This window comes from Aquila chrysaetos, chromosome 9, assembly GCF_900496995.4.
Source record: "Aquila chrysaetos chrysaetos chromosome 9, bAquChr1.4, whole genome shotgun sequence".
NCBI lineage: Eukaryota > Metazoa > Chordata > Aves > Accipitriformes > Accipitridae > Aquila > Aquila chrysaetos.
The window spans coordinates 35,989,685-36,003,626 of record NC_044012.1 but is presented as its reverse complement, the minus strand read 5'-3'; the positions used below and the strand labels follow the sequence as shown (position 1 = coordinate 36,003,626).

Sequence of the window (13,942 nt, the reverse complement as noted above, 5' to 3'; positions counted from 1 at the left end):
GCAGAGTGTGGAGAGATGACTTTGGGACAGCATCAGTCCACCCTGTGCTTCTGGACCTATAGGAGGGTTGATACTCGTGGTCCTTTCCCCTTCTTTTCGAGCTGGTGCTGGCCAGCAAGTCCTTCTGAAGTCCAAGGAACATGTCTTTGCTTAGCACTTGAAAATTAGGCCACTTAATGTTGCATGAACACAGTTTCCTCATTATAAAGCTGACTGTTTAATTATTTTCCCCTTACTCTTTATTCCCTGCTTCACAGTAACACGTCCCTATCCATGTAATGTGCTCATTAAAGCGTATATTCTGGTCATGGTGGAACACTGAACATCAAATTAGTCCATTCTTTATCTGACTCTTTTTTTCTAAAATGGCTACAAACTCCTTCACACCAGTGGGCTGAGGAAGAAGGTCATTGCAGCAAGAGTTTATTTTCACATATGGGTGTGTATTTATTATTCCAGCATTGCAAGAGGGATGGGGTTTGTAATGGGACTGTGAATACACTGCTTATACTTTAAGGTTCAGAATTCACATAGGAGACAGAAAAACTGCTACCACAAATCATCCAATTTTCCTTAAGAGGGTCAGGCTATTACCAGGATTGTGTGAGCTTTCCTTTATCATTGTGCAGGGCTTTGAGCTGTTTGAAACTTTTTCCACATGGCTGCTCCCAGAATAGATTGAACGCTCTGGCAAAACTCTGGCGTAGCTGATGAATAAGCCTCCTAAGAAATCTGAAAGCTGTCGCTCTTCCTTAGACAAGAAGAACTTGCTGAGTACGATTAAGGCTCCTGGTAAACAGAGGCAAAGGTTTTAATAGGATTATGAAAGGGCACTTGCTTGAAGAGACAAGGATTTGAAGTGAGCGAGGACAGGTTTTCAGGGGTAGGGAACCTGTTAAAGTCTGCAGAAACCTAGGATCTAGAAACCAGCTCTCATTCTTTGGGTTTTTTTGGTTTGGGTTTTTTTTTTTTTTTTGGTTTGAGGTTTTTTGCCCTATAAAGAATAATTAACCCTACTGTTTGGAAAAGGCTTTATGAAAGTACAAGAGTATGAGTGAGTTCATTCTGAAATAAGCTGTATGTCCATAGCATGGATCTGTAACTCTGTGTTTTCAGCCTGGATCTAGCATGGTAAGTAATACACAATGTCTGCCTCCTAATTTGCAAGTCCTATGCGTGATCCCCCTCCCGTGTGTCTTTCAGAGCTGTCAGAAACTAGCAGTGTGAAAATACACAGGAACCTTCTCCCTTCCCTCTAGGATATTTATAAAATCACTGTGAATTTACAAGGTGGGGTTTTTTTAACTCCAGAATCTCAAAGTAAGTTGCAAAAAATCATTCCTTTCCCAAGGCCTGGTGCACTGACCCACGCGAGGATATTTGGCATATCCCCTGCACCTGCACAGAGGGATGCTGTTGCCCATGTGTGACTCTGCTTGTGTGGAGCAATGAAAGACAGAAAAGGGAAGGAATAAATGATTGAATGAGTAAAGAGCAAGAAATAATATAATAATGAACAATAAAATAGCAGGGAAGTGGTGGCACGTGTTTGGCTGAAAACAGTCCCCATTTAAAACAGCTGTAACAATAATCATTTAAACTTTTTTGCAAACTATTATGTTACTGCTAAAAGAAAAGGGATTAGGCTTGGAGTGTCTGAATTAGATTACATTGCATCTAATGAACCCTCAGTTAAATTGTTTTAATAAAGTGAAATAGGGAAAGTCAGTGAAACTAATGAGCTGATTTGGGAGGATACTGTTTGATAACCCAGCTAATCCCCCTTAAATCTATTGTTTATTAAAAAATCATCATCTTGGGTATTCCACTATTGGATTTTCCCTTTTCTAAATTCCATAGATGGAAATATTTAAATAATTAACCTAAGTGATTTTCTGTATTGAGTAAGCAGTGCATAAACTGACTGGGGCTACCACATCTATTGAAAATATTTAGGGCTCTGCAGCTCTTTTTTTAACTCATATTATTTTTTCTGTAAACTTCATATTGGTTAGAGCTGTGACATTCTCCTAATGGGGTAGCTTTGCAGTGAAGCCAATATCTGTTTGCCAAGGAAGGGAGATTCTGGTTTGGTTGAGAAAAAGCACCAGCTGTTCTGGGAAATAAAAGGGAGATGGACGTGATTGCAGGCTTGTGACAGTAAGGAAATAGATGGACTCTTATATAATGTCATCTTGTACTATATTTTTCAAAGATGACAGTTTCACCGCAAGACGGATAAATACAGGACGGAATTCTGTTATGGACAAATGGTGCTATTCTCTTAGTGTTCACCAACCAGCTACTGAAGCTGATGGGAATTGTCTGTGAGCACCTAAAAGCTGATTTTGGCCAGGAATTTACAAAGCCAAATCGTGGCTGACTCCTATGTGGATGAGGTGCCCTTCACAAGCACAGGCAACTTGGCTTGTTAGCTGCATTCAGGCAAGCACCACACGGCTGCGTATCCCCATAGATCTCGTGAGCAGTAGATAGCCCTATTTTCATTTCAGCTGTGTTTCAGCTGTCCTTTTCCCAGCCTGGAGGAAGAGTTAAAGAAAAACAATCGTACTTTCTCCTGCAGCAAAGCTGTGGATGTGTCTGTGCCTGAAGAAGACACCCTAAGCTCGGGGTAGATCATGTTCATCTTTGCTGCTCCTGGACATCAAATGGTCTCTCTGAACTGTAGTACAGAGAGATGTCCCAATAGTAAGAGAAATTGAAGCAAGGCTTGAATGTAGAGGAAGACAGGGATCCCTTTAAGTGTGGGTCCCAAATTATGACCCTGTAAGAAACTCCATGGTTTGCAAGCAGCATGTAAGTTGCCTTCCAAGTAGGAGCTACAGGCACACTTAGTTATTTAGAAAGGGATCATATAAACATTAAAAGCCTAGTTTATGATTTGACCTAATACAAGCAGTTTATGATGCATCTTTTTATAGCGAGTCATTAATCATTGCACTAAGGATCTCTCTCTTCCTCTGGTGCTCCAGTGATAAGGTGAATGAATTGCTCTTCTTTTTATTTTGTACCCATCAACTGTAATGGTGGGTGGGAAGAGATCAAGCATTTATTTTAAAGGATGCTCTAGTACAAATTAATTTCTGCTTCCACCATTAAGAATCCAAACAAATTAAATAAAAAACGTTGCCACACTGGCAACTGAAAGCAAAACTTTTTCTCTTTTATGGCCAGCATCAACTGACCATACTACTTTATTCTCAATAGCACTGTGATATACCTCAAAGGAGGGAATCTGCATCAGTTGATGAATTCTTAGAGGTGCTAACTCAGAGATTTGGGAAAAAAACAAAAACAAAAACTCAACAAAACAAATAACATACCCCCCCCCCCCCCCCAATGACTTACCCAATTTGAGATATCTTAAAGAAACCTACTGTTTAAGAGGTCCTGGCCAGAGAAATCAGAGATGTCCCTAGGTACCAGTGTGACGAATTAAGTCTATGGTGAATTCAAGCAATGGCTTAGTTCTCCAGCAGAGCTTAACTGGGTGCTTAAGGTTAGTTGTGACCTCGGCTCGTGCAGATGTGTCACAGGTAACTTTGCCCAGTTTTGGCAGCTGGCAGTGGTATGGCTCTGGGAACACACAGGTCATCAGGATTGAAAAGAATTGTCTGAAAACAGGATCAAAGCTCAGATCATTTGCGCTCTCTGCTGTTGTGATTACATTGCTAACGGTGGCCAAGCGGCCTAGCTGAAATCAAGCATGGGTCATGTATCTAGAAATGCAGTCCCACTTCTGGGCTTTGCAGAAATACTGTGTGTACTGTAAAAACATCATGATGCAGATTCACTGAAATCTCTTTATGAGGAAATAGGACTCATTACCTAATGGACTTTCATATACACAAGCAAATCATTATACTTTCCAAACTTATGCTATATGGCCCGGCTTTACTTTCTTTAAAAACAGATGAGCTACATTTTCTCTGAACAGAAATGCTAATGGTAGATTGTTGAATAGTGAATTCTTGACCTGATTTTATTACCTTTATCTAGAGAGATTTAGAGTCCTTTGAGCAGTCAGTGTTTTAAATGCAGATTCTAGGCTGGTATGCTGTAATAAAAATGTCACAAGGCTTATGTATAGCAAACTTTAATTCTGAATTCTGGACAATGCTTTTTACCCTGTGTGATTCATGAGGCCAGACCTCTAGTCTTAGAGCTAAGTAGAAACCCCGTTCTGGAGAGTTTCTCAAAATTTCAGGTTTTTTTCCCACATGCTGTGGTAAAATACAAGTGAAAATTGTACAAAAATACAGGTTAATCAAAATGTTTTCTTTCCATAAATCCAAAAATACTTCATTTTTATTTTGACCTTTCCCAAGCTGTAATTTTTAGTATAATTTAATTCAGTTTCAAATGAAAAGTTTCAAAAGAAATCCTTTCAGTTTGAAGACATTTAATCACTTACGTGGTGTTAACAAAAATTCACAATTGCTGGCATCTGAAAATGTAGTGCACTCTGTCCTTGGACATGCCTGTTCACACTGGAGTGTGATAAATCAGCATTTTCAGCATGAAGTTAAATGCTCTTAAAATGTTTCTGACCAGTTCTACTCTGAACTCTGCACTGCCTAAGCAAAGCCCTAATAAGTGATGTAATCTACTCTTATTGGAAGTTGCCCCGTTGCATAGGTTGCAAAGATCTCTGTGATAAATTTCCTAGGTGGTACCCTCCAGATAAGCCATGTAAGTAAAGGTGTCCTCTTTTCCATCTCCAGTTTAATTTAGAATTTTTATAGGCATTTCCTAAGCTAAAAGAATGTTAAGCTTGTAAAGTCAAGCGTTAAGAAATCATGAAAGGATTGAATTCATGGTGCCTGGATTACATTAATTCACAGCTCCTTTCCCTCTTTGAAAAAGGGATTGGAGCAGTCTGTTCTATGGTCATGTGCATATATGCTGAGGCAGGTCCTCTGCCTGTCTAAATGTTCAGCATCTTTTAATTCCAGCATAGTTTCATTGATTCAAAGAGGATGAGATTAGGCTTGACATTTGTATATAGCAATAATGCATTCTGTCTGGAAAAGGAGACAGACTTAGTTGTGAGCGAAGACGCTCATGCAGGCATTAAATCCCAGGCTGCTGAACCCTGGACTGTCTGAAGTCACCACGAATCACCGCTGCCCCCGTTGCCAAAGACTGCAACTGCCAGTCCCAAGGGGCTACGTGAGGCGATAACTCTATTAACAGCTTGGAGAAAGCTGTTAGCAGCCCTGGTTACTCTGGTCCTGGCTCTGTGGTTGTATCCTCCCAGTAACTGGTGCTTGTGCCTTCGTGCAGTGAACCAAAGAGATGCAGTGCTGTCAGCAAACGAGAAAACCATGAAAAAGCAGATGAAGAGGACAGGCTGAATTCCAGTGTGACAACCAGAGCCCGGTGCCAGGTTTCAAATGTCTGACATCAACCACGTTTCAAACTGGAGGATTTTCCGTGTAAAGGGTCTTCCCACACATGAAAGAGAAGAATGTGAACACGGTGTAAAGCAAAGCCAAGCAGCTAAAAGATGGCCTTTGATCCCTTCCAAGTTAGAGTACTTGGGTTTTTCTCCGACCAGATCATTTATATAGTCTTAATTGTACTCTAAATGGGATGCAGAATCTTGTTTCTGGAGAGAGAATCCAACCTGTCTGCAATTTCTTTGAACGACAGTGTGCTTTTTTTTTTTTTCCTTTTTATTGAATTGAAGATAACTGTAACCTTGAATGGAAAACAATGTTTTCATGAGAACATAGCGCAATGGTGCTCTAGCATGAAATTGCCAGCAAACTACAGGACTAGAGCTTGTGAATACCGTTAAAAACACTCTCTAAAGTGGGAGCATTGGAAATAGCTCAGAAAAGAGCATCTGGCCATTTGGCTTCAATATCACATCGTGCTCCATCAAGTGTAATATTTTATGTTACAAACTCTTTCATGTACTAGGACATTATAAAAGCACAAGGCTGGAAATCTCAGAAAGAGATCAACAGTGAAAGAACTGAGGAAAGAAAATGCTTCCTTAGTCTTTGCTGCTTTCTTCTCAGCCACTTTCCTGCAGATTTAATCTAAATCTACCAGAGGTTCCTCTACAGTGGCAAGTGTGAACTGAATAAGAGAGAGAGGAAAAATGCACGGAAGTTGAGTGTGCTAACTGTGTTGGGACTGAAATAGGTTTCACTTGCCTAATGATGAGACTAAACCAAAAGACTAGAGATGAGCTACAGCTGGTCAGAAACTTTCTGGTACAACATATTTTCTGTTGCAAAATAACAACTCATCCAGAACTCCAAATGTTCTGTAGAACTCTAAATTTTGATGCTGATTAGTGAAAGCCTGGCTTGGGCTCTTGGGTACCCAGATGTGCCCAGCTGTCAGTCCTTAGGTGGGTCCCAGCACACCTGGCAAAAGGTTTCTTTGAGATTTTTGGAACCATTTTGAACCTTTTTCAGAACTTTTTAAAAAAATTAAAGTGTCAGTGCTGTAGAAAAACTTTGTCTTTCCACTCAAAAAAAGAAATGCAAAAGTGTTTCAGGATACCAGCTGTTCCCAGAGCAGGGAGATGCCTATTTTTTAATTGACCTTTTGATTAGCTCCCCAGGTGGTTCTTGTTTTTCTGGGGATGAGAGGTTTAATCTGACGCTCTAGGAAATACAGAGGGCTCTTAGGGTGGGAGGACCCCTTTCAGCCTGGGCTTCTGCAGTTGGAGCAAAGCCTTGGTTTGGGCTAGTGTCCTGTGGGGAGGTCCCTGACCCAGACCAGCAGCCTGGGTAAGTCCTGGAGGAGCAGGCAGGGGATGTGAGATCCGCAGCCCAAACTGCTGTCCTTGGCTGTGGTCAGGGCTCCTACGTGTGGTCGTGTTGCTGAAGGGTTTTCCCAGGTACCAGTCTCTGGGCAAACCATCTCATTTAGGAAAACGTACTTCAGCCTCAGAGGTGAGCTGTCAGATTTATAGGATCCTCTAGTCTTGAGTGCAGGGTCTGGAAATGGGATTGTAGGTATTGAAATGTATGAATTGCCATCGGTCACTGAGGTGTTACCCTTGTAGGAAAATTCAAGTCACCATTATTTATGATGTTAAACAGAGGCATATAAATCCTTACCACTGGCAAGTGCAAACGTTCTTGTTGCGTGAGCCTGAGGAAAACAGAGCTGGTCTTTGATGAGTTCTGGGTTTGGAGGGGGAAGTGTTGTGGGGTTTAGGTTTGTTTGGTTTTGTTTTAATCCTGCCTGGAAAACTTTGGGAGGTAACTTGACATTTTTTACTGTATTTTTTGCAGTCTGCTAAAGAAATGTCTAACTGACTAGTAATTATCCTTTGCAATAGTGTTGCCTGAATACAGCGAACATGTTGAGCTGACCTGTGTGACAGATACCTCTGAGCTAAGGAGCAGGAGCAGGGAAGGAATAACGCATGTACCTGTGCTTTTGAATAAAGCTTGACTCCTCGGTGCCAAAAAATTATACCATTATCTGTGTTGTGTGTAATACGCAGAAAAAAAGCAACACTGTGCATGAAAGAGACAAACTATTTTCTATTGAAGGCAGCAGTTTAGCCACCAGTGAGAAAATTTTAATGCAAGTCGTCTATAAAATTGTTTTTAATGGCCTGCATAGTGCAATGGAAAGGGGCCCCTTAGTGCAATGGAAAGGGGCCCCTGGACAAGGCGGCTGTGTTGTATAGCAGGTCAAGCACTTGACTGGGGAATACTTGCCAGCTGCGTCATCTTGAGGACTCTGTTTTCTACCCTTCCTCTTCAGTTTGCTCATCTGCAAATGGCAATGATAATATTAACTGTATAGTGGGCAAAACAGTACAGGGAAAGGTAAAGTTGTCAGCTTTACAGTGGCAGAAAATGTCCTCTGAAAGGAGTGCAGATGAGCTCTTATTAGTTGTTTTGCAGTTAACATTTCAGGAACGCTCTATCGGTCAGGTACCTTGCAGGAAGGTGGCAGGGAGAAACAGTTTCTCCCCCGAAGAGCTCACAGAAGAATGAGACCTGGCATAGAGGGACCAAAACAGGGTACAGAGCAGGGAAACAGATCCCTGTTCAGCTGAGCCCAGACAGAAGATATACGGTGTGAGTGTCTGTGGGCATGATGGCAGTCCTTGGTGCAGAGTCAAAACAGTGAGCAGATAAGAAGTTCATCTGTTGCCACCTAATCTTCCTCCTGCAAGTAAACCCTAAAGTATTTTCCCAAGCTTGCCTCAGTTTTATGATCTCTTCCTTTTTGGTACTGGTGGCAGTGAGCATTTCCTTGCAGTCATGTCATAGAAGGACACCAGCCATCAGTTGTCCAAACAAAACAAAGCCAAACCAACCAAACAAAAAAATTGCTCATCCTGCAGAGGTATATCATTTCCTTCAATTCAGTGTCCTTTAAAAGCTTTGGGGGAATGTTTCATGACAGTATTTTGGGACATGATGTGTGCAGTAATGTACCTTTAGATCATATTGGCTGCCAGGAGTTGGGAACTTGATGACACCCATTCACCACACTTGTTCTGTACTTTTTTTTCATCATTATTGTGGAGCTGAATTCCTGCTTTTGTTCCTGCACAGATAAATTAAGTCATTTCAGTATGGAAGGAAGGAAATGAAAAAAAAAATTCCAATAAAACATTTAAAGACTCCCTTAAAGAGTTCCAAGATTCTCTCTTGTTTCCTACACAGGAAAAATAAGGAAACAGGTTGGCTGAAATGCTTTATTAGCATGTTTATTGTAACTTACATAGCTCCATATATAGTTTCACAGCTTGCATACTGCAGCTAGTCTAGATCCGTACAGACAAATTACCTTTGCATCCTCATATGTCACCGTTTTCTCTTCCATGAACATCAGATTAGATTGCATGGCAATGTTAGGCATATATATAACATGCACAAATGCATTGGTCAAAATGCCAATTGCTTTCCATTGGTAACTTTCTTCCAACATAATGGAAAGGTGTTAGCTAGTTAAAAGAAAGGAAAAACAAGCACAAAATGACATATCTGTCATTTCTCTTTGTATCCCAGGCTTATAAAAGGCAGATCTCACTGAAAATCATATTTAATATGACATACAGAATTTATAGCATGAGAAATGCAGCCAAGGAGAATCCAGAGAAGCATCAAAATATGTCTGCAAAATCTGCGTTAGGTGCAACTGCGTATTACATATTCAAGTGTTTTGACTGTAATAAAATAATCTATTCACGTGTTTCAGTAAGACTGTAGCTGCATATTTCTACCTAAAATGCCACTTAGATTTCCTCTGCATTTCTAATAGCATGTCATTTACACAAATATCTTCCTATCAGCAGAAAAACAAACAATTCAGTAACTTCAAAGCATGTCACGCCCATAATTCCTAGCACACTTTGGGGGAACAGGTAAATAGGTATGCCTCCACTTAACCAAGGGGAAACTGAGGCAGGAGGCTCTAAAAACGTCCTCATGGGACATCTGAGAATCATTTGATGGCAGAGGCCAGGTTGGAACTATTTTAAATAGACTTTATCGTATTTCCCTACCAAGTGCTCTGAATTCAAAAGCTGAAATGATTACTGGAGGTTACAGCACATGCATGTGTTAAAGGAACTGTACTTAAAATTCCTACGTTCCTTCAGAGCACGACTGAGCGAGGAGAGGACAAGGATGAGGGACTTCAAATGGAATAAGCAAATTCTAAAGCCTGTTCCTGAGCAGGAGTGCGAGAGCACATTCAAAGCAATTCTTTCGAGATCTGTTTTTTCTGTTCCTGTTTCCAGTTGATCTGGCCATGTTGTGCTGGCAGGTGTACCTAGTGGGTTGCAGAGTTTCTGATACGTCTTCTGCATTGCCTTTTGTGGCCGGATCACCAGCCGCTGTCTCTGTTCCCCCCTCAGGGAGGGAAGGTGATGTTATTTTCTGTCTTTTCCTTTGCCTCCCCTTGACTCACTGTGTGGGGTCAGCCTGGCAGTGGTCTGCTGAGGACAACCTAGGGTGTCCTGCTTGCGCTGCTGCAGGCAGACATATGTCATATTCCTTCTTCACTCCTTTCCCTCACCCTTTTTTACCCCTCAGCAAAAAAACCCCATTGATTCTTGAACAGTTGTACAGTGGGAACGCGCAGGTACAAGCTGCGCTGGTGCATGTGCTGGATTGACTGGTGGGTCTGAGCGCTGCGTTGTTAATGGTGCAGTTTTCCCTACCCCGCTGTCTGTGGTTCAGCCTTTTGTGCTCACGGTCCGAGCGTTTGTTGCCCTGATGTTGTGCCTTTAGCCCAGAGGCACCGATCTGCCAGACCCAGTGAGCCTCAGAGAGCTGCTGACAAGTTCAGCTCCAGTTAGCTGCAGTTCAAGGTCAAATGGGACTTTAAAATATGAATAAATGTCAGGGTTTGCTGGCACATCGATCTCAGTCTTTTTGATTACTGCCAGATCGCATGAATAAATTAGCCTTGACAGGTGCGATAAATTGTATAGACTACTGATCTCAAACAGTAAATGTTAAAGAAGGACGTGGGAGGCCTGGAGGGGAAAATACCCTCTGCAGATGCTTGTATTAAATGAGGTGAGTTTTGATACGGTGCTCTGGGGGTGATCTTCAGGCAGGAGGAGGCCTTTTGTTCATTTGAGATTCTGTGCCAAGCTGGGGCACGTCCTCTCGTGAAGTATTGATTTCTTTTGTCAGAAGGAGTTTGGGTTACCGTGCGTTACGAAGCGAGTGAGCTTCGGCTGCCTTGTCCACCAGCTGCCCTACGCATCCAGGGTGGCTTTCAAATGGTTTGGTCTCAGGCCTTCTGGTTCCCAAGAGTGGACATAGGCAAACAGGTCTCTAAAATAAAACAAAAGTAGAGGGCCTTGGAAGTAGCTCTTTACATGCTGTAATACTATACTGAACGCTGTCAAGCCACGGTTCGTTTGCATGTCAGATCTTTGCTGTGCAGAGACTTTACTTGGAAACCAACACATATATTGAGAGAAACTCACGTGACTTATAGTACATGCTTTATTCTCTACAATTTCCTGTATAACATAACTGAGATTAATTTCCCTCCTATGCATAAATATTAGCAATATCAATCACTGCTTAATTATTTTATTTTTTTAAATAAGGAATTGTTATCTTTTGTGGATTGCTAAATGAGCAAGTGAAAAGAATTTGAGGATACAGTGGGTTTTTTCTGATACTATTTCATGTGTGTCTATCTAACAACTTTCAGTTTTCTTAAATCTAGGATCAAATGTTACAATGCTTTCCAATATAAGACATATCTGAAAGCCAGACTTTTTGTCACAAAGATGTAGACTTGTTCTTTTCCATGTACTGTTATCCCCTTAATTAAGCATGCCGTCTTTCTGCAGCATCATACACACACTCTGTCTACCCATCTTGATATCTTGATAACTCATCTGTGTGTGTGTGTGTGCATATAAGTCTGTGTATACATATATTTATACATATATATGTGCAGGTCATGGACTAGTGCTCATTTCAGGCCATTCCTCCTTTCAGGGCTCCTGTGAAATAGTTGGATTTATGCCAAAACACTGAACTTCATGGTATGGTTAATCAAAAATGCACAATTTCAGACAGAAGCATTTTTTTTTCTCCAAAAGCAAAAATCTATGGAAGTGCTACATTTTGTAGCAAAAGAATGAAAGGGAGAAACTTTGTTTTGGCTTCAACCAATTGTGCAAAATAAAAGCAGAACAGAGTCTTTAAATTAGGTAGATTTTAAATTTTCATTGTGAAAGTTCTGCATAGCTCCAATTGTCTTAACTACAAATATATGACCATCACTTTTGCACATAAATTGTCCCACTAATATACATAATCAATAGCATATGTATAATTTAAAAGGGACTATTATAAATCTGTTGTTTACATGCCACACTGTTTGGGTGCTGTAATGGACTGATACACCCTCAATGTAGTGTTAGAATGGAGAGGGTTACAAAAAAAAGGATTTTTACTTACATAGAAATGCCTTTGTTTAAATAGAAATAGGGTAACGAAGACAGAGGTTGAGAAAAAGAAGGCTGAGAAAGAGAAAGGGCCTTTCCTAGTACAAGAGCTTCACCAGATGGATGGTATCCATCACACACCATGCATGTGATTGGGGTGTTGAGAACAGTGATGAGAAAAAGAAGGTAAAATGGGGTGCGTTGACAGAAAGAAGGGTCAGCCACAGTGCTCAGTGGTAAGAAGCAAATTGCCTAGTAAGAAGGATTTTGAGAATGGTATAGAAGCTCTTGAAAGATTAGCCAATGCAGGCAGGTGGCTCCAAGCCTCAAAATGTGTGCTTTTCTGATTACTGGTATTATAGAAAAAAAAAATGTTTACAAAGCAGTTGGTAGGAGGATGAAGATTATATTTTGAGTCCCAGGGAAGTATTGTGCTAGACTTAGGAATCAGGCAAAGAAGCTGTTAAAGTAAATAGATAAGAAAAAAGTGTTAGTATTTCTAGAATTGGGGCTTCTTGAACACATGCCAGATGAAATGAGGAGGGATTTGCTCCTAAGATTCAAAGCATCTTCAGTCAAAAAGGCTGCATGGATTATAAGGATATTTTTTTACATGCCTACAAAAGCAGTTCTCAGTACTTCCGCTCACAATGTCCATTGTTTTCAGATCTTGTAAACATTAATTCTCAAATGGTAAACCTTTAAAGGTTCAGAGTAAGCCAAAGAATGAACCCTCAGGGACTTTATTTTGTGCCATACAATACACTATTGAGAATGGATTCACGTGATAAATTACAGCTGTGTGATTTGTATATATTGCACTGCTCTGCTCCCTTCCCAGTAATCCACCTGTCCAACCAAAATGCCACTTTCTCAGTAAATTTAGATTTCACTCACATTTAATTTTTGCCTCCTAAAACATTTTGCCAATTGTTGTTCTGTGGCATTTGGGAGGACGCTGGGACTTTGTGCAAACTTTACTACAATCCAAAACAAATAACTTACCCTTTTAGCACTGTGACAAATTCTTTAAAGCATCCACAAAAATAATACATCCTTATCCTCATTGCTGATGCATTTGGTTTACTCCTTTATAGTAAATATAAAGAGATCAGAATTTATTACTTCAAAAAAGGTACACCAGTCTGAAAAAGCATTACCTCCATCAAATGAACATCCAGACCAGGAAAGACAACTGAATTTTTCTCTCAGCTTGCGTATTACCTACCCTGTACAGAGACTTGATCACTGAAACATTGTCTTCCCATACAACAGCGGCATTAGCAATTAATGCGTGTCTGTTAGGTATGTGATGATCCTCTCTGGATTTTTATTCAAATATCACCTTCAGTAACTAATTCCTCTAAAGACCTGGATCTAATTGTATCAGCTATTAAATATAGTTTATGCAGCCAGGCATCAGCTCTTTAATAGACACATGCAAAATCTCTGTCAGCTGTTCATTCTCAAAGATCTAGTTTGACCTAGCAATTAGAAATTGGTTATCATATAGTATGTCTTAAAATTTTATTTAAAATTAGATTCCAAATTCCCAAGGCAAAATGACTTTAAGTAGGGACAACACCCCCAGAAAACAACACTTCAGGCAACAACAAGCAAATCAGGTTGTTTTATACTCAGCTACTTGTTGAAGGCATCACTGCCCTAAATTTTAGCATGAATCCATGTTTGTTTGCAAAGATATGCAGCTGCTTTAAGATCTGCTGTGTGTAGAGCTGGATGTAGCACCCACCTCCAAAGTCATCCCTTTGAGAATAGGCTATGGATCTTGAACATTGTTCTTTGTCAGACTGAAGTCTTACCTGGTGCCTGGAGTTCTGTCTTTGGGGTTCAGTGTGTCCAGCAACTTGCCAATAATGCATTTATTTTCTCAGTCAACTGCAGTAAACTATTGTGTTTTGAACTAGTAATTCAATATTATTTGAATTGCCTTCATCATCTCAGAAATTTTGTTAGCTGATTACTCATATTGCATATGCTGCT

General features: G+C 40.5%; 1 protein-coding gene across 3 annotated transcripts in view; it reads left to right on the top strand.

The window, feature by feature from the left end:
• GALNT9 (polypeptide N-acetylgalactosaminyltransferase 9) overlaps positions 1 to 13,942 on the top strand; it is a 222,179-nt gene that overhangs the window by 143,605 nt on the left and 64,632 nt on the right. The window lies entirely within an intron of this gene.